A 21,816-nucleotide genomic window follows, 5' to 3' on the forward strand; every position below is an offset into this window, starting at 1 on the left:
CAGCTGGAACGACGGAGGGTGGAGAAGCGAAGAAGAAGAAGGTTCCTGCTATGCTGGAAACCCTTAAGAAAAAGTGAAGGAATTTCGCAGAGCTGAAGATCAAGTGCCTGAGAAAGAAGTTTTCCCAAAAGATGCTTTGAAAGTCAAGGAAGAAGCTTTTCTATGAAAAAGTGAAGCATTATCATAAGGAACATAGGCAGATGTACAGAACTGAAATTTGAATGGTGAGGATGGCAATGAAAGCTGGCAACTTCTATGTACCTGCAGAACCCAAACTGGCATTTGTCATCAGGATCAGAGGTATCAATGGTGTGAGCCCAAAGGTCCAAAAGGTGTTGCAGCTTCTTCACCTTCGTCAAATCTTCAGTTGAACCTTTGTGAAGCTCAACAAGGCTTCAATTAACATGCTGAGGATTTTAGAGCCATATATTCTATGGGGGTACCCAAATCTGAAGTCAGCAAATGAACTAATCTACAAACGTGGTTTTGGCAAAATAAAAAAAAAAAGCAAATTGCTTTGACAGATAATGCTCTGATTGCTCAATCTCTTGGAAAATATGGCATCATCTGCATGGAGGATCTGATTTGTGAGATCTGTACTGTTGGAAAACGCTTCAAAGAAGCAAATAACTTCCTGTGGCCCTTTAAATTATCTTTGCCATGGGATGGAATGAAGAAAAAGACCACCCATTTCGTGGAAGGTGGAGATGCAGGCAACAGGGAGGATCAGATAAACAGGCTTATTAGAAGAATGAACTAAGGTGTCTACCATGATTATTTTTCTAAGCCTGTAAGTTAATAAACAGTATCTGCTCTCAATTAAAAATAAAAAGAATAACTTTTCCTCTCCTGCACAATTCTTTGTATTTCTTAGAGTTAATAATTGTCATACTTTTTCTTTGACTTTGTTTTCTATGTTATCTTTATTTTTCAGACTCTCCTTTGGGTATGTAAAACTCCTGTGAATAATGAATACAATCAAACACTTTAGGTATTATGCCAATTTTGTCTTGAAAAACGTCTCTTTCTGAAGGCTTTAACCAGTTCCAGCTGGTCAAGGACCAATCGTCCATAGGTCTGGTAGACAGCTGTAGACATCAGGAGTTTCTTTACCACAAGTCTGAGAGTTTCTTCTGCCTTTTCTTTTGAGAAAGAGAGAAAGATATATATATATGCACGCACACACACACATACACACATATCATATATACACACATATATGATATATATACAATTGTATACACACATACATGATATATACAAATATATATTATATATACATATATACACATATATTATTTATACACATATATTATTTATACACATTTATATCATTTATACACATATATACATACACATATATCATATATACATATATACATGTATATATCATTTATACATATATATCATATACACACATATATCTCATATTCACACACATATATATTATATATATATACACTATATCTCATATATACACACATGTATATTTCACATACAATATATATATATTGGTTTTTTTTTGAGATGGAGTTTCACTCTTGTTGCCCAGGCTGGTGTGCATGGTGCAATCTTGGCTCACTGCAACCTCCACCTCCTGGGTTCAAGTGATTCTCCTGCCTCAGCCTCCCAAGTAGATGTGATTAGAGGTATGTGTCACAACACCTAGCTAATTTTGTTTTTTGGGTTTTTTTTTTTGTTTTTTTAAAAGGAGAGGTTTCACCATGTTGGACAGGCTGTTCTTGAACTCCTGACCTCAGGTGATCCACCCACCTTGGCCTCCAAAGTGCTTGGATTGCAGATGTGTGCCACCACACCTGCCCTAATTTTGTATTTTTCAGTAGAGACAGGGTTTCTCCGTGTTGGTCAGGCTGGTCGTGAACTCCTGACCTTAGGCGATCTGCCTGCCTGTGCTTCTCAAAGTGCTGGTATTACAGGCTTGAGCCACCACGCCTGGCCTGATTTTTATGTATGTATGTATATATTTATTTATTATATATTTTTTTCTTTTTTTTTTGAGATGGAGTTTCACTCTTGTCACCCAGTCTGGAGGGCAGTGGTGCGATTTTGGCTCACTGCAACCTCTGCCTCCCAGGCTCAAGCAATTCTCCTGTTTCAGCCCCTGAATAGCTGGGATTACAGGCACCTGCCATCACCCCCAGCTAATTTTTGTATTTTTAGTAGAGATAAGATTTTACCATGTTGGCCAGGCTGGTCCTATTCTCCTGATCTCAGGTGATCCACCTGCCTCAGCCTCCCAAAGTGCTGGGATTGCAGGTGTGAGCCACCATGGCTGGCCTGCTGGTTTGGTTTCATAACCTCTTTTGTGAAGTACCAGTGGACTAAAGTTAGAATGGAAGTCTCTAGGAAGCTTATTTCTGGGCCTTGGGCCTTATGCACCCAGGGTGGATGGGTATGGGGCTCTTCTAGACTTGGTGGGGAGCTGTGCCCCTGCCCAGCTGGACACACTGTGGGTGGAGAGTGTGTGGGTGGGTCACCCTAGCTGGCATCCTAAGGGCCTGCCTCCTGCCATGCAGCCCTCACCTGTGACTCTGCTCTTTTTTTTTCCACAAAAGCACTTTTTGTTTGAGGCAAAGAGAGGTCTTGCTGAAAGAGTTACAGTTCCAAGCAGTCAAAACTCAGCTGTTAGTGGCACCATTTTGACCTGGCAGATTTTGCTTCTCTTTGGTCAGAAAAGGGTATTCAGGTTGTACTTTCCCCAGTGGGGCAAAAAGAAGGGCAAAACAAACTGGAAGAGACTTCTACTCTACTGACAGGCCTGGTCAGATCCAACATCAAGCCAGACATGCTCTTGCTGGCCACTCTAAAAGTTGCTGTCCCACTGCTGAATGACACAGGCTATACTACATTTGCAAGGAAAAAAATAAAGCAGGAAACACAGGTATATGTCACTTATGGACGAGCAGGCATCCACAGCTTCAAAACTCTTCATGGAAGGGGTAATCCTTGTGGGAGGCACAGCTCACCAAGGCACAGACCCTCCAGTTCCAGACTCAGTTGTAGCTGAGTAAGGTGGTCATATCCTGGCTGCTCTGCTCAGAGTCAAAACCTTAAAGTTCTCAGTAATGCATTCTGGTGTCACAGACTCAGGAATCACCAAGTTCTTCTGCATGGGGAACCAGATCAGCACCTGGGCTGTAGTTTTATTGGGCTTGTCTGTGATTGCCTTGATCCTGGGATTCTCCAGGAGGGAAGCATCCTTGGGCTTGGCCAAGGGCCTGTCGGGAGAGCTGAGGAGGCTGTAGGCGGTCACCACAATGCCTTTGGACTGGTAGTACTGGATTAACTTCTCCTGAGTGAGGTATGGGTGGTACTCAATCTGGTTAACTGCAGGCTTATACTTTAAGCCAGGTTTGTTTAAGATTCTCTCCACCTGGAGATGGTTGAAGTTGGAGATGCCAATAGCTTTCACCAGCCCTTCATCCACCAGCTCTTCCATAGCTGCCCATATCTCCAGAATGTTGGTGTCACTGGGAATCACATTGCCCGACTCATCCAATGGGAAATATTCCTTCCCAGGCTTAGAGCCCGTTGGCTAGTGAATAAGGTAGAGGTCCAGGTAGTCCAGCTTCAGGTTGCTGAGCATCTTCAGGCAGGCTCATTTTACCAGGCCCTTCTCGTGGTACGTGCACCACAGCTTGCTGCTGATGAAGAGTTCCTCACGCTTCACCACCTGCTCCCTGAGCTTCTCCTCAATGGCTACCCCCACCTCATTCTCATTGTGTTACACGTGGGCACAGTCTATGTGGTGGTACCCAACGTTGATGGCCACCTTCACAGCCTCAGTCACCTGTCCTGGAGGGGACTTCCAGGTGCCCAGCCCGAGGATGGGCATCTTGGCACCATTGTTGAACACAAGGTGGCTGGCCATTGCTGCTGTGCTCCCCAGACCCCTGCCCGGAACTGTACCGCCTCTGTTCTTTAAAGGGGTGCTCCTCCTAGGGGAGCCGGTCCATTGGGAGACCAGACTGCAGCTGATCATGGATGTCCTCCTCAGCAATGGGAGCCCTGGGACTAGCCTGGAGACATCCCTCTACCCCCATCTCCTTGTCCTGGCTAGCAAGATGGATCTCCTGTGGATGGCTGAAGCCAAGATGCCCAGGTGAGGACACAAAGCTCTGGCCTTGGCCTGGTGGCCCACTTCTTGCTGCTGCCTGGGCAGTCCTGCGGGCAGTTCCCACCCATCATTCTGACACCCAGGGTAGTTGGACCTTACTTAGGTAGGCCTCATTGCTGCAATAACCTGGCCTTTGGAAGGGCTTTCAAGGATCACTTTACATGTTGGTTACTAAACCTAAACTACAGATTACAGAATCTGAGGAGAGGATGTTTCACACATGCCCCCTGCCCTGGTAATCTTAACAGAACACTCTCCTCGTGTCTACTGGAACCCAAACCATGGACACCTTTTGTGCCATATCAGTGCACATTATTCAGTTGCTCTTCCTTCCTTGGCTCCACCCTGTAGCATTGGTTCTTTCACTTTCTTGTTTTCTTGAACCCTTAAGACAGAGGGAAGGGGAAGCAAAGATTCATCTTTTTTGGCGGGGACAGGGGTCTCACCGTCTCATCTAGGCTGGAGTGCAGTGGTGCAATCAGAACTTACTACAGCCTTGAACTCCTAGCCTCAAGTGATCCCCCTGCCTTAGCCTCCCAAAGGGCTGGGATTACAGGTGTGTACCATCACACAGGCCAAGGATTGTTCTGATAGTTGTATAGACCAGAAAACTGAGACCAGCAATAAGTGGCTTTCTCAGGCCATGCAAGTGCCTACAGTCCCTGCTCAGCTGTGTTGATGTCATCAGTCCTGTCTTATTCTGCAGCTGGCTAGCACAAGTACAGGCTGCCCTTTTTTGGCCCTCAAGGTGCTTACTCGAAGTCGAGCTGACAACTGCTGTATACTGTTTGGCTGCTATCTGCATGGGCAGACTCTTGAGTCTCAGCCTGTGACTGCCCTCCAGTCAACCTTGTGATTGCTCATCAGCAGAGGGTGGGCACAGCCCAGTGCTACCTCAGGGCACTTCTTAGTAGCCCCAGAGAGATGGGGGGTGCTCTTGTCACTTTTAAAGTGTGTCTCTGTGGCTTGAAGCTTGGCATTGCCTTTGAAGTATTATTCCTAGAGGAAGGTATGCTAACACTATACCAGTGCACTTGGTTGGTTATGTTGCTGTGAACTAAAAAGCAAGGGGAAGATCTCAGTTTATAAACCAGATCTGAGATGAACTTTTAAAAAGTTCATCTGAGATGAATTAATTAAAAACAGAATTCATTACATAGATGACACTGAAATATGCAATGGCTCATGCTTGTAGTCCCAACACTTTGGGAGGCCGTGGTGGGTGGATCACCTGAAGTCAGGAGTTTGAGACCAGCCTGGCCAACATGGCAAAACCCTATCTCTACTAAAAAGAAAAACAAAAATTAGTCATGGTGGCATGCGCCTGTAATTTCAGCTACTCGGGAGGCTGAGGCAGGAGAATCGCTTGAACCCAGGAGGCGGAGGTTGCAGTGAACCAAGATTGCACCCAAACACCAGCTATCATATTACTATTCCAGGTGGCAGGAAGGAGTTGGGGAGGCCAGAGAGGAATATGCTGTCACCACTTTATCTTGTTTTACTTTTATAGATGAAGTCTCTGTGACCCAGTCTGGAGTGCAGTGACAGAATCTTGGCCAACTGCAGCCTCCACCTCCCAGGTTCAAGTGATTCTCTTGCCTCAGCCTCCCAAGTAGCTGGGACTACAGGTGTGTGCTACAACACCTGGTTCATTTTTACATTTTTAGTAGAGACAGGGTTTCACCATGTTGGCCAGACTGGTCTTGAACTACTGACCTCAGTTGATCCACCTGCCTCAGCCTCCCAAAGTGCTGGGATTACAGGCATGAGCCACCATTTCTGTCCCCTGTCCTCAATTTTAAGGCTGCTTATTAAAAGTTTAGCCCAGGCCAGGCACAGTGGCTTACCCATGTAACTTTGGGAGGGTGAGGCAGGCAGATCATGACGTCAGGAGATCGAGACCATCCTGGCCAATGTGGTGAAACCCTGTCTCTGCTAAATACAAAAAGTTAACCAGACATGGTGGTTCATGCCTATAACTGCAGCTGCTCAGGAGGCTGAGACAGGAGAATCACTTGGACCTCCGAGGCAGAGGTTGCAGTGAGCCGAGATTGTACCATTGCACTACAGCCTGGTTACAGAGTGAGATGCCACCTCAAAGAAAGGAAAAAATTCAGCCCAGCATTTGTGCATTTCTTGACTGTAGCTTAATCACATAGCCATGCCTCATTGCAAGGGTGGGAAGGGAAGGTCTTTTTCACACGTAGTAGTAGTATGGTCAGCTGAAGCAGACACCAGCAAAGATGGGGAGAAGGGCAACCATCATCTGCCCAGCTCTACAGTAGGATTTAAGCTCTGGAGTCAGACTGAGTTGCAATACTGCTCTGCCATCTTGAACACATTACTGAATCTTGTGGTTCCTCAGTTTTCTTGTTTGTAAAATGAGGATGCTAATGTCTTCTCCTAGCAGTTTTCTGAGAGGGAAATGTGAAACACCACCTCCAGTGCCAGCACAGTGTCTGCTACATGCCAGCTCTTACTCTGGGGAGGAGGCTAGTCTGCGTGGGTGCTGCTTAGAGAATGGCAGTTGTGTTCTCTAGAAGGGCCTAAGGATCAGGAAGACTGAACTGCTTTGTGGTCCTTCTTGGCAGGTTTGGCCATGGCACCTTTCTGCAGTGCCTGGAAACCATTTACCAGAAAGTGACGAGCAAGGAGCTGAGGGCCTGATGGGAAAACCCAGCATCCTCACTTACCAGTATGCAGAGGAGCTTCTCAGGTGACAGGCAGAGAGGCGAGGCTGGGCCGTCCCCATCCAGAAGCTCTATGCAGTGGGGTAGGCTCTACTTCCCCTCCTCCATCCCTTTCACGACCTCCTCTTCCCTCCCTCTTTTCTCTTACCCCCGTTTTTCTGTATCTGATTCACTATTCTGCCCTGAAACTCTTCTCTGCTCCCTTTGCTTTGCATCACTGAGTTAGGGTTTTCTTCTTTTTCCTTTTCTGGTGTGGCTGCCCCTGCCAGGGACAACCCGATTTCTGATGTGTATGGTGCCAACTTGTTCCAACAGTACCTGCAGAAGGAGACACGTGATGGGACGCCAGAACTAGGGACTGGGGTCCCACTGCAGTAACAGCCCTCAGCAAGCCAGAGCTGCATCTCCATCCTGGTGTGCACAGGTGTGTACAATCCCAGGGACCTGCAGTCCATGGAGTCTGTGCTTGGAGGAGAGGAGCCTCCATTCCATGGGCACTGAGACTTCTGCTTCAGTTCAGGGCTCATGGAGGCCTCCCACATGGTGAAGGACGTGAATGAGGCTGTGCAGCTGGTCTTCTGCAAGGAGGGCTGGGCTTGGGAGTGAGGACAGTTTGGTGGAGGTGAGCAGGTGAGGCCCGTTGGCTGGGCTCTGGCCCATCACTGGGCTCAGGTCAGGGCTTGGTTCCCTTGCCTCCCTTTCTGCTGCTTCATGAGTGGTGTTACTGGTTACTTGGAAGAAGACATGGCTCTTTTTTTCCTGCTGGGTAGCATTCTCTATGGAACTGTTGAAATTTTCTGGGCCCAGTTCCCATGTGCCTCTCCTGGCAGTCTAACCTCAGGCTAGTCTCTTCACTGGTGTGCCTCAGTGTCCTTCTCATTTCAGTAGGTACTTCTGGAGAGGGGGAGCAGTGTGGAATACTGTGGATGACTCTGCAGAGCCTTTGCCAGCACTGAAGGGGTGTGCCCGGTTGGCAGAGTATCTAACACCAGATGCTACTTTTTACTGTAGTTTATTACCCAGAGATTTGGGGTTTATTTTTTTTAATTAAAATAATAAATAGTCATGATGCCCTCTCGTGTGAAGCTCTGTCTGGAGTGCACTCAAAGTTTTGTGGGCAGAGGAGAGGGAGGGAGTGGTGCTGGGCGGCTCTGGGGCTGGGAGATGGGTGGCATTTCAACACCACGAGGTACCCACGTCTCCTTTCCTACCTCCCGCCCACAAGCCCACACCCATTCTGGGCTGTAAAGCCTGAGGCTGTCCAGGAATGAGTTATGCCTGGCTTTGGCATACACTTAGCAACTTCCCTAGTGTGGAAAAGAAGAGGAATCTTGTCACTGCTTTGTTCTAAAGGAAGCATCTCTTCCTGCAGTGCCTCTAGAAAACATACGCTGCTTCTTGCCTCCCTTCCTCTAGGAGTAACCAACTTCATTTCTTCATTCATCTGTGTCACTGGTGGCCTCAGCATCTGCAAATCCTCCAGACATTTCTCGACCTCATTTTACTCCAGTGGCCATTTGCATTTGACAGAGCTGATGTCTCCTTTCCTCATTCTATTTTTATTTTTGGAGACAGAGTCTTGCTCTGTCACCCAGGTTGGAGAACAGTGGAATGGTCATAGCTCACTTAACCTACCGAGTTCAAGCAATTCTCCCACCTCAGCCTCCTGAATAGCTGGCACTACAGGCACACGCCACCGTGCCTGGCTATTTTTTTTCTGTATTGTTGATAGAGACAGGGTTTCACCATGTTGCTCAGACAGGTCTCGAACTGGCATCAAGAAGTGACCCTTCCACCGTGGCTTCCCAAAGTGCTGGGATTGCAGGCATGAGCTACTGCACCTGGCCTCTAACAAGTTTGATAAATGGCTTGACCCAACAGGAGGTTATTTTTCTAAGTGATGGGCAGATCAGAGGTGGCACATCAGCGCTGGGAGCAGTGCCACGTCATCCTGCAGGACTCAATGGCCACCATCCTTAGCAGCTGTGCTTTGTCCAGTGGCAAGGTGGCCCCTTACACATGCAAGTCTCTCAGTCCCATTGGAAGGGGTGGGAGGGAAGGGCCCAGAGCAGAGCTCATGGAGCTTATCCCCAGGAGTGCCCCCTTTTGTCCTCCAGTTCTGCAGGTGATGATGAGGGGGTCACACAGACACCCCCAGTGACAAGCAGGAACCTGCATGTTGTTGCTCAAAATTTGAATTGTGTGTGAAAGGCTCACAATTGGCACCAAGGCAATTAGCTGGGTTATTCCATAAAATCTGCTTGGTGGGGTGATCTGTCAACCTGTCTGACTTGAGAGCTCATCTGGGCTGCACCTGGAGCAGCTGCTCCAAGACATGATGCAACGCTCTGAGAAGTGGGGCAGGCTCTGGACTCCGAAGCACCTTGGTGATGGCCATCTGAGCAGTTGGCCAGGACAGTCTTGCTGGCTCATATTTGCATTGTGGTCAGCATTTTCCAAAGCATTTTGAAACTGGCATCATCTTTTCCTACTCTGTTAGAGCCTCGCAGAGCCCCTCAAGGAGAGAGAATTCTTACCTGTGCCATTTTAAGAAATGAGGGCACAGAGTCAGAAACCATTCATTCTTTTTTTTAAGTTTGACAGAGTCTTGCTCTGTCACCCAGGCTGGATTGCAGTGGTGCCACCTTGGCTCACTACAATCTCAGCCATCTGGGTTCAAGCAATTCTACTGCCTCAGTCTCCTGAGTAGCTGGGACTACAGGTGAGTGCCATTATGCCCAGCTAGTTTTTTGTAACCATTCTTTCATTTATTTACAATATTTTGAGATGACGTCCCACTATGTTGACTCAGCTGGTCTTAAACTCCTGGACTCAGGCAATCTTCCTGCCACAGCTTCCCAAAGTGCTGGGATTACAGGTGTGTGTCACCACACACTACACACTCAAGCTGGAGTGCAATGACGTGATCTTGGCTCACTGCAACCTCTGCCTCCCAAGTTCAAGTGACTGTCCTGCCTCAGCCTACTGAGTAGCTAGGATTATAGGTGCCCGACACCATGCCCAGCTATTTTTTTGTATTTTCAGTGGAGATGGGGTTTCACGATGTTGTGCAGGCTGGTCTCGAACTTTTGACCTTAGGTGATCCACCCACTTTGGCCTCTCAAAGTGTTGGGATTACAGGTGTAAGCCACCGTGCCCAGCCTGTAATTTTTTGTTGAAACAGGAACTTAGTTATATTATCCAGGCTGGTCTGGAACTCCTGGGCTCAAGTGATACCCCTGCCTCAGCCTCCCAAAGTGCTGGAATAACAGGCATGAGCCATGGTGCCCAGCCCCCTATTTCTTACTTGTTTGGATTTCCTAAAGATATCTTAAGCTAGGTCAGGCTGGGTGCAAAACTGCAAGTGTCCTACACATGACTTATGCAAATCTAGAGATCAAGGCCAGCCACTCAGCTCTGATTCCAATCATGTCCCTTGGGGGCTTTGTCTAATCCCTGGAACCAAAACTCACATCCAGGTGTTGTCATTTGCTCAATCCCAAAATGAATGAAAATATTCTCTTTTTGTGTTTTGATGAAGCCAAGTGAATGAAAATAAAAAGACTGAGTGCATCAGATAGGATGTAAGGCCATATGTTTAATGAAATTCTTAACATGGGACAAAACTTCATCAGGTGTTCACATTGAACAGATAAAATCACCTTGGGTCTGAACCATTACCTCGGAATCAGCACATGGGCACTTCCTTGGTGTTAGCCATCTGCTCTTGGCCTGGGGCAGGTGCAGGGAGTCTGCTGGTAATTGGAACACCCTGCAGAGCTGGGGTTGCTATGGTAACCAGATGCTGCTTGGGGGGCGGAATTTTAAAATATCTCAGCTATAATAGTTTTTTTGTTACATTCGGTCACTTCCCTAGTGCTGTGTTGTGCTGCTGAGGTGAGCCATGTGGGGACACTGGGGCCCTTGGAAGGTAGCTTCTGTGGGTGTTGGAAGTAGGAAGCTGCTCTCAGTGTGAACTGCTGGGCAGCTGACAGCCTCAGCTTTTGCCTCCAGGTTCCTCCAGCTCTTGGTTCCAAAGCCTTGCATCATTTCCTCTCTTTTTGAGGAAAGGGAGGGGGTGGAGAGACAGAATAGGAGTTTAGCTTGAAACTCCCTCCCTACCTCCTCCCACTCTGACTTGAGCTTTCTGGCTCTGAATTCCTAGGTGAGCAGCTGTGGCATTCCTGGAGCCCTCTCTTTGGAGAGAAGAGGGGTGTTCCTTTTTCCCTTCTTTTCTGCTTTTTTCTACGATCTTTCTAATTTCCTCTTTTGGCTTCATTTATTTACATTTAAATGACTGTTGCACGCCTACTGAGCACAGTGTTAAGAAGTGAGGGCTGGATGCAGTGGCTTATGCCTGTAATCCCAGCATGTTGGGAGGCCAAGGCAGGCAAATCACTTGAAGTCAGGAGTTTGAGACCAGCCTGGCCAGCATAGTGAAACCTCAGCTCTACTAAGAAATAAAATACAAAAATTAACCGGGCATGGTGGTGGATGCCTGTGGTCCAGGTGCTTAGGAGGCTGAGACAGGAGAATTGCTTGAACCCAGGAGGCAGAGGTTGCAATGAGCCAAGATCACGCCACTACACTCCAACCTGGACAACAGAGTGAGACTGTGTCCCCCCCGAAAAAAAAGAGAGAAACTGCCCTTGCTTTAGAGGAGTCCATCCTGTCTTAACCCTGGACTTGCCTATCAGATATTAAGAATTTTTATAAAGTTACAGTAATCAAGACACTATTCTACTGGCAGAGGGAGAGATACAAATCAATGGGACAAAATAAAATGCCCAGAAATAGACCTAAACATGTTTGAAAAGGCAGCTTCACAAAATATTTCTTTCCTGATAATTTTTTCTTCTTTTTTTTTAAATAGAGACGGGGTTTCACCATATTAGTTAGATTGGTCTCAAACTCCTGACCTCGTGATACTCCCACCTTGACCTCCCAAAGTGCTGTGATTACAGGCGTGAGCCACTGCACCCAGCCTCCTTCTGATTTCAGAGTCTCATATGGGTCAGGTGGCTACTCTTCACCTTTCCCCTTCAAGTGGTGACTCAGAGGCCCAGGAACACTCCAGCTGGTGATGCTGTCATCTTCTACACATGGCTTGCAAGGTCTGTGTGAGGGAGCATGAATGTATGACTGTGACGGGATTTATGGCTGAACCAGGCTGTGGTGGGTGCCACTTGTGAACGTGTTGATTGGCTAGTCATATGGTTTTAATGTGACTACAGAGAGTATGAAAAATGTGGTCTTTCTTTGCCTAGGAAGAGGAAATGGGATTGGACAGCATCTAGTCTGTCTCTGTTGCCATATTACTATTTACTAGGAATAAAGAAATTCTGAGCCAGGCGTGGTGGCTCATGCTGGTAATTCTACCACTTTGGGAGGCTGGCAGGCAGATCACGAGGTCAGGAGTTTGAGACCAGCCTGACCAACATGGTGAAACCCCGTCTCTACTAAAAATACAAAAATTATCTGGGCATGGTGGTGCATGCCTGTAATCCCTGCTACTCAGTAGGCTGAGGCAGGAGAATGGCTTGAACCTGGGAGTTGGAGGTTGCAGTGAGTGGAGATGGCACCATTGCACTCCATCCTGGGCAACAGAGCAGGACTCCATCCCCCCCAAAAAAAAAGAAATGAAAGAAATTCCAGCCAGGCTTGGTGGCTCATGCCTGTAATCCCAGCACTCTGGGAGGCTGAGGCAGGAGGATTACTTGAGCCTAGGAGTTTGAGACCAGCCCGGGCAAGATAGGGAGACCCTATCTCTACAAACAAACAAAAATAACTGGGCATGGTGGCAATATATATATATATTGTTTGTTTGTTTGTTTTTGAAGATGGGATTTCACCATATTGGTCAGGCTGGTCTTAAACTCCAGACCTCAGGTGATCCGCCTGCCTCTGCCTGCCAAAGAGCTGGGATTACAGGCATGAGCCACTGCACCCAGCATATTAATAAATTTTGTTTTCACCTTTTCTTTTGGAGACAGGGTCTTTCTCTGTCACCCAGGCTGCAGTGCAATTGTGCAATCGTGGCTCACTGCAGCCTCCACCTCCTGGGCTTAAGCAGTTCTCCCACCTCAGCCTCTCAAGTAGCTGGGACTACAGGTATGAGCCACCACACCCAGCTAATTCAATTCTTTATTTTTTATAGAGGTGGGGTCTCTCTATGTTGCCTTGGCTAGTCTCAAACTCCTGGGCTTCAAGTGCTCCTCTCATCTTGGCCTCCAGAATGTTGGGATTACAGGTGTGAGTCACTATGCCCAGTCTGTTTTCAACTTTAACTCTTCTTTTCATTCCTGGGATAAAACAAAATTGGTTATGTTACATGTTGCCAGAAGCTACTATAGCAACAGTTCAGGGGCTCTTCATCAATGTTCACAAGTGGGATCGAGCTATGTGCTAATCAATTTGGGCTGTTAAAATACCATAGTCTGGGTGTCCTCTGAAAACAAATTTATTTCTCATACTTTTGGAGACTTGGGACAGTCCAAGAGCTTGGCAGTGCCTTTAGTATTCTCTCCAAACTGGGTTCTTATTCTTTTCTTTATGGATGGGCTGATCATTTTTCAGAACTTTAAGTTCTTACTCCTTTTTGCTTAACAGTTCTGCCTTTATGTCATTTATGTGTCTCTTGAATTGTACTAGAAGCAGTCATAAGGAGCTAGGTTACTCCTTCAATACTTGATTTAGAGATTTCCTAAGCCAAACATCCCATTGTAAGTTTCATCACTTGCAATTTTTACCTCTACAAAATGATAGAACATGAATGCAATTTAGCCAATTCTTTGCTGCTTCCTAAGAAAGGTGGCCTTTTGTCCAGCTTCTAGTAAATGTTCTTCATTTCCATCTGTGACTCCATCAGAATGGCCTGACTGCCTATAATCCCAGCACTTTGAGAAGTCAAGGTGGGTGAATCACTTGAGGCCAGGAGCTCTAGACCAGCCTGGTCAACATGGTGAAACCCCATCTTTACTAAAAATGCCAAAATTAGCCAGGTGTGACAGCATGTACCTGTAGTCCCAACTACTTGGGAGGCTGAGGCAGGAGAATTGCTTGAACCTGGGAAGTGGAGGTTACAGAAGGCTCACACCACTGCACTCCAGCCTGGGCAACACAGTAAGTCTCTGTCTCAAAAAAGAAAAAAAAAGAATGGCATTACTGTCCATATTCCTACTAACATTCTGTTCAGCATTACTTAGGCATTCTCTAAGAAGATTGGGGTTTCTCTACAGCTCTCCTCTTTTCTTTCTGAGACCTCATCAGAATAACCCCTAATGTCCACATTTATAGCATACACCTCAAAACTCTTCCAGCCAGTTTGGAACTTTCTTACCCAGTTCCAAAGTGCTAGGATTAAAAACATGAGCCACCATGCCTGGCCATAGTTCCTTCTTTGAGTTTTCATTGTACTAGCTTTCCTTTCTCCCACTTTTATTTATTAATTTTGAGACAAGATCTCACTCTGTTGCCCAGGCTGGAAGTGATGTGATCATGGCTCACTATAGCCTTGAACTCCTGGGCTCAAGAGGTTCTCCCACCTCAGACTCCCAAGTAGCTGTGGCTACAGGCATGGCCATCATGCCTGGTGAACTTATTATTTTTTGTAGATACAGGGTCTTGCTATGTTGACCAGGCTGATCTCAAACTACTAACCTTAAGTGACCCTCCTGCCTTAGCCTCCCAAAGTGCTAGGATTACAAGCCACTGTGCCCATCCAGTTTATTAAACTTGATGCTTACCTTATTAAATGTTCAATTTCCTCCTTTTGTAACACAAATATTTAAGGTTATACATTTTCCTTTTCTGCTTTGATTATATCCCGTCCATTTTGACAGGAAGTATTTTTATGTTCATTTAGTTGTAAATATTTTATTTTCTTTTTTTCAAAAGATGGGGTTTCACCATGTTGGCCAGGCTAGTCTCGAGCTCCTGACCTCAGGTGATCCACCCTCCTTGGCCTCCCAAACTGCTGGGATTACAGGAATAAAACCCTGAGCCTGGTTAGTTCTAAATATTTTTTAATTTTTTGATGATTTATTTGGAAGTATGTCTTTAAACTTCCAAATATGTGGAGGTGGGGTGATTGGTCATCATTTTGTTACTGTATTCTAATCTAAATGTTGTGAGGTCAAGGAATTGGTCTGACCGGGCTGGATAGCACGTGCCTATAGTCCCAGCTATTTAGGAGGCTGAGGCTGGAGGATCTCTTGAGCCCAGGAGTTCTGGGCTACAGTGCGCTATGCCAATCAGGTGTCCACACTAGGTTCGGCATCAATATGGTGACCTCTCGGGAGCAGGGGCCATCAGGTTGCCTAAGGAGGGGTGAACCAGCCCAGGTCAGTAATGGAGCAGGTCAAAACTCACGTGCTGATTAGTAGTGGGATCACACCTGTGAATAGCCATTGCCTCTTATTTAAAAAAAAAAAGAAAAGAAAAAAATTGGTCTGTACATAGTCAGGTTTTGTAAATGTTGCATGTAAAATCGCAAACAATGTATAGTATCTAAATTTGGAGGTACAGAGCTCTTAAATTCAGCCATTAGCTCAAGCTTGTTAATGATGTGGTTGAACTTGTATACGTCTGTACCAATGTTCTATCTGTTTGGTCTATCACTAACTGAGAGATATATTTTTTAATTTATTTTTTTATTGCATTTTAGGTTTTGGGGTACAGGTGAAGAATATGCAAGATAGTTCTATAGGTACACACGTGGCAGTGTGATTTGCTGCCTTCCTCCCCTTCACCCACAGCTGGCATTTGTCCCCATGCTATCTCATCCCAGCTCTCCCCCCAAGCTGTCCCTCCCTTATTCCCCCCAATAGACCCCAGTGTGTAGTGCTCCCCTTCCTGTATCCATGTGTTCTCATTGTTCATCACCCGCCTATGAGTGAGAACATGTGATATTTCATTTTCTGTTCTTGTGTCAGTTTGCTGAGATTGATGTTCTCGAGGTTCATCCATGTCCCTACAAAGGACACGAACTCATCGTTTTTGATTGCTGCATAATATTCCATGGTGTATATGTGCCACATTTTTCCAGTCCAGTCTATCATCAATGGGAATTTGGGTTGATTCCAGGTCTTTGCTATTGTAAACAGTGCTGCAATAAACATTCATGTGCATGTGTCTTTATAGTAGAACAATTGATAGTCCTTTGGATATATACCCAGTAATGGGATTGCTGGGTCAAATGGAATTTCTATTTCTAGGCCCTTGAGGAATGGCCACATTGCCTTCCACGCTCCCACCAGCAGTGTAAAAGTGTTCCTGTTTCTCCACATCCTCTCCAGCATCTGTTGTCTCCATATTTTTTAATGATCACCATTCTAACTGGCATGAGATGGTATCTCAATGTGGTTTTGATTTGCATTGCTCTAAAGACCAGTGATGATGAGCATTTTTTCATGTTTGTTGGCCTCATGTATGTCTACTTTTGTAAAGTGTCTGTTCATATCCTTTGCCCACTTATGAATGGGCTTGTTGAGAGATATGTTTATATTCCCCACTATAATTAGGTTATTTGCCAGTCTCATAAATACTATCCATTTTTATTTTTATATTTTAGGGCTATGTTATTGAGTACATATGCATTCATAATTACAGTTTTCTGGAACTTTGTCCTTTTACAACAGCAAATATTTATATAACATTTTGTGCTGAGCACTTTCTATATGTTAATTCATTTACTTCATGTAATAACTCTTAAGTGGCTACTATTATTTTCTCCATTTGCTAGTGGGAAAATCAAGGAAAGAGAGATTAACCTGCCCAAGGTCACTCAGCTTCTAAATGGTGGAGTCAGCCTGGCATGGTGGCTCATTCCTCTAATCCCAGCCCTTGGGAGGCCAAGGCAGGCAGATCACTTTGGGTCAGGAGTTCAAGGGCAGCCTGGCTAATATGGTGAAACCCTGTCTTTACAAAAAATACAAAACAATTATCCGGGTGTGGTGGTGGGCGCCTGTAGTCCCAGCTGCTTTGGAGGCTGAGACTGGACAATTTCTTGAATCTGGGAGGCAGAGGTTGCAGTGAGCCGAGACTGCATCCCTGCACTCCAGCCTGGGTGACGCAGTGAGATTCCATCTCAAAATAAAATAGAATGAAATGAAATGAAATAGTTTGAATCCAGGTAGTCTGATTCTAGAGTGTGTACCCTTCACTACTATAGCATACTGTCTTTTATGAGTATATAGTGAACTTCTTTATCTCTAAGAATATTCTTTGTCATATAATTTATTTTTTCCAGTATTAATATTGCTAAACCCACTTTTTAAAATTGGTGTTTGCCTAGTTTAATTATATACATGCATTAAATCATATTTGTGTATTTTTTCTTCAACCTTTTTAAACTTTGTCTTTATATTTTAGGGATATTTTTTATTTTATTTATTTATTTATTTGTTTGTTTGTTTGTTTGTTTATTGAGACAGGGTCTTGCTCTGTCAACCGGGCTGGGGCACACTGCAACCTCCAGCTCCTGGGCTCAAGAAATCCTCCCACTTCAGCCTCCCAACTAGCAGGAACTACAGGCATGTATCACTACACCTGGCTAATTAAAAACAATTTTTTTTGTAAAGGCATCTCACTTTGTTGCCCAGTCTGGGCTCAAGGATTCCTCCTGCCTCAGCCTCCCAAAGAGCTGGGATTACAGGAATGAGCCACCATACCAGGCCATGGGTTATTTCTTGTGAAAGCCTATAACTGAACATTAAAAAAATAAATCCAAGCTGATCATCTGTTGTTTAATATGACATCTGTTGTGATTACTGATTATTTATCTTTATTTCTACCGTCCATTGTATTCTGACTTCTGTTATTTCTGATAAGAGGTCTGCCATTAATCTAACTGTTGTTTGTTTTAAGTCATTTGTTTTTCACTGTTTGATTTTTTTAAGATCTTTTTCTTGCCTAGAGTTCTACAATTTTACTTGAAAACACCTATGAGCATGTTTATTTTTATTCATCCTGTTTAGGAGAAGGAATTCCTAAATCTATGGATTGGAGAAGTTCTTTCACCAATTTTTGAAAATTCTCAGTTCAAGTTTATTTACTGTCTTTCCCTTATTCTTTCTATTTTCTCCTTCTGGAGCTTCTGTCAGACATATTTTGGATCTTCCAATCTATCTCTCATGTCTCCTGTCTCATACATTTTCAGTCTCCTCTCTGTGCTACAGTCTAGAGACTGTCCACTCACTTCACTTGTGTCTAATTGGCTGTTGAGCTCATCCATTAATATGTTTTCAGTGGCTGTCCAGTAATGTCTGCCATTTGCAGTTTTACTTTTTATGGTTTCAGTTCCATGGTAAAGCACTGTCTGAAAATATTAAGACGTTTTGAGAGAGAGAGACACCAGATTCACTTTCATTATAATATATTGTTATAATTGTTCTATTATTGGTTATTGTTAATCTCCTACTGTACCTAATTTATGAATTAAACTTTATCATAGATATGTATAAAGAAAAAACAGAGAGAGAGAGAGTGTGTGTGTGTGCGTGTGTATCTCCTCAGTTTCAGGCATCTACTGGAGGTCTTGAAATGAATCCTTCAAGGACTACTATATACTTAAAATCTGAAGGTTTCTTTTCTTTTCTTTTCTGAGACAGGGTCTTGCTCTGTCACCCAGGCTGGAGTACAGTGGCATGATCATAGCTCAGTGTGACCTCAAACTCCTGGCATCAAATGATCCTCCCACGTTAGCCTCCTGGGTGGCTAGGACTACAGACTTATGCCACCATGTCTGGCTACTTAAAAAAAATACATATATATTTTTGGCTGGGTGTGGTGGCTCACACCTGTAATCCCAGCACTTTGGGAGGCTGAGGCAGGCAGATCACCTGAGGTCAGAAGGTCAAGACTGGCCTGGCCAACATGACAAAACCCCGTCTCTACTAAAAACATAAAAATGAGCGGGTTGTGGTGTCAGGTGCTTGTAATCCCAGCTATGTTGGAGACTGAGGCATGAGAATTTCTTGAACTCTGGAAGCAGAGGTTGCAGTGAGCTGAGATGGTGCCACTGCACGTGGGGTACAGCGATACTTTGTTTCAAAAAAAAGTTATTTTTAGAGATGAGGTTTTGCTATGCTTCCCAGGCTGATCTCAAATGCATCTGACCAGGTTTTTTGTTTGTTTATTTTTTAGCATGTCCGGTAGAACTGAAGTGTGTGTTTGTTTATTTTCTCCTGAGGTAGAGTATTGCTTTTTCACCCAGACTGCAGTGCAGTGGCACAATCTCAGCTCACTGCAACCTCTTCCTCCCAGGTTCAGGCAATTCTCCTGCCTCTGCCTCCTGAGTAGCTGGGATTACAGGAGTGAGCCACCACGCCCAGCTAATTTTTTGTATTTTTAGTAGAGACAGGGTTTCACCATGTTGGCTGGGCTGGTCTCAAACTCCTGACCTCGTGATCCACCCACGTCCACCTCCCAAAGTGCTGGGATTATAGGCGTGAGCCACCGTGCCCAGCTAGTGTTTTTTTTTATATATATTTGTTCTCTTTTGTATTGGGTTTTTATAGTGCAATGTTTTAATTACTTTAATGACTTCTAAACTATGTTTTGGATTATTGTCTTAGTGTCACTCTAGAGCTTATATGTATTAGCTTATCAAAATTGACTTCAGATTTATACCACCTTAATTCCAGGGAGTTAAAAAACTTCATTTCTATTTTTTCTTTGTTTTCTGGTGCAATTATTATTATACATTATATATATATATATATGACTTTTTTTGAAACAGGGTCTTGCTATGTTGTTCAGGCTGGAGTGCAGTTGTGAAATCGGGGCTCACTGTAGCCTCAGTCTCCTGGGATCAAGTGATCCTCCCTCCTCAGTCTCCTAAGTGGCATAGGCATGTGCCACCATGCCTGGCTAATTTTTGTTTGTTTTTTTTTTGAGACAGAGTCTTGCTCTGTCGCCCAGGCTGGAGTGCAGTGGTGAGATATCAGCTCACTGCAACATCTCTTTCCTGGGTTCAAGCAATTCTCCTCCCTCAACCTCCCTAGTAGAGTAGCTGGGACTATACCATGCTAATTTTTTTTAATGGCTGGTTAATTTTAAAAATATTTTTTGTAGAGACAGGGTTTCGCCATGTTGTCTTGGCTGATCTCAAACTCCTTAGCTCAAGCAGTCCATATGCCTTGGCCTCCTAAAGTGCTAGGATTACAGGCATGAGCCACCATGCCTGGCCTATATAGAAAATATTAAAAAATATCTAACTGTATCTGTATTTTACTATTCCTGGTAATCTTCCTTTATTTTTGAATGAATTTGCATTGCCATCTGATGTCATTTCCTTGCATTAATACAGCTGTGCTCTCAACTACCTTCTTTGTGCTGCTATTGTCAAATGTATTACATGTCTATATGTTAAAGGCCCAACAATACAGTTATAGTTTTTTTTTCTTTTTAAAGGCGGGGTTTCACCCTGTTGCTCGGGCTGGTCTTGAACTCCCACCCTCAGGTGATCCTCCTGCCTTGGTCTCCAAAGTGCTTGGATTACAGGCATGAGCCACCACGCCCGGCCAACAGTTATAGTTTTAAACAATTGCTTTTTGAATAGATTGAGAGACGAAAGGAGAGAAAATATGCAAAACACTTTTTTCTGAAAATTTTTTTTGGAGAGATGGAGTTTCGCTCTATCACCCAGGCTAAAGTACAGTTCCTGGGTTCAAATGATGCTCCCATCTCAGCCTCCTGAGTGGCTGGGACTACAGGCCTGTGCCATGAAGCCCCACTAATTTTTGTATTTTTAGTAGAGATGGGGTTTTGCCACATTGACCAGGCTGGTCTTGAATTCCTGACCTCAGGTGATCCACCTACCTCAGTCTCCCAAAGTGCTGGAATTACAGGCGTGAGCCACCAAGACTGGCCTAAATTTAAATTTAGATAGCCACAAACTAGATAGCATGGCTAAGTGAGACTGACTACATATCTGAAGGCACTCACAGCCTCGTGTATTTCACTTTGCAGTCTGGTTTCCTATTCATTTATGTTTCCAAGAGTTTCCCTTACTCTTTGAGATTAACTGCATTTAAAGAATGTTCTATTTCATTGAGTGCTGTTTTTTTATTTTTTGGTAAGCTAGGGAGTTTTTATATGATTTAATTCACTGTATTGCCAGAATTAGAACATAGTGTTTGTGCCTCCATTTTCCATTCCCTCTAATCCATCGTCTGCACGATCAAGCAACTTTTTTTTCTTCTTTTTCTTTTTTTATTTATTCTTTTTCTTTAAAAAAAGATGGGGTTTCCCCATGTTGGTCAGGCTGGTCTTGAACTCCCCACCTCAGGTGATCTGCCCGCCTTGGCCTCCAAAGTGCTTGGATTACAGGCATGAGCCACTGCACTCAGCCGATCAAGCAGCTTTTCTAACATGCACATCTGTGCTTGGTGTACTCCTGATTTCAAGAGTTTCTTCCTGCCTTAGAATGCAGCCCAGGTTCGGCCTGGTCTCGGTGGCCCATGGGAACTCAGCACTGCCTGTGTCCTCAGCTGCGCCTTTCATTGAATGCTCTCCTGTACTTAAATTCAAGCAGAGCCAATATTTGTCACTCCGTACAGGGCCTGCTACTTTATGCCTTAGGCCCTTTGTCCATCTTGGTCCTGACTGCTCTTCTGATCCGGCTCTACCTCCTTTCTGCTCCCCAGCACCTGCTCAGCTTTCAAAACAGCACTCTCGTCTTGCCCTCTGTGAAGGCTTTGCTCCCCTACTCCTGTTTTGTATCTCTTGTGGACCCTGAATTTGGTCATAATATTCATAATACTTCATTGTGCTTAATTGCTTATATGTCTATGTTCCTCCTAGGAAAGAACTTGTTTTATCTTTTATTGTTTTGTTTTGTTTTTTTGAGACAGGGTAGGGTGTGGGCTGGGGAGTGGGAGGGCACTCTTCCCTGGTTCTCAGAAGTCCAGCTCTTCCTTCATCAGCTGCTTCCTTTTTTGTTTTTGAAACACAGTTTCACTGTGTCACCCAGGCTGGAGTGCAGTG

At 44.8% G+C, this 21,816-nt stretch overlaps 3 pseudogenes; 2 read left to right on the top strand and 1 right to left on the bottom strand.

Moving 5' to 3' along the window:
• Positions 1–116: 116 nt before the first annotated feature.
• LOC118152672 (large ribosomal subunit protein uL30 pseudogene) lies at positions 117–760 on the top strand (annotated as a pseudogene).
• Positions 761–2,409: 1,649 nt separating this feature from the next.
• LOC118152673 (haloacid dehalogenase-like hydrolase domain-containing 5) lies at positions 2,410–7,434 on the top strand (annotated as a pseudogene).
• On the bottom strand, positions 2,940–3,892 carry LOC100409854 (aldo-keto reductase family 1 member B1 pseudogene; annotated as a pseudogene).
• Positions 7,435–21,816: the final 14,382 nt, after the last annotated feature.

Source organism: Callithrix jacchus, chromosome 4, assembly GCF_049354715.1.
Source record: "Callithrix jacchus isolate 240 chromosome 4, calJac240_pri, whole genome shotgun sequence".
NCBI lineage: Eukaryota > Metazoa > Chordata > Mammalia > Primates > Cebidae > Callithrix > Callithrix jacchus.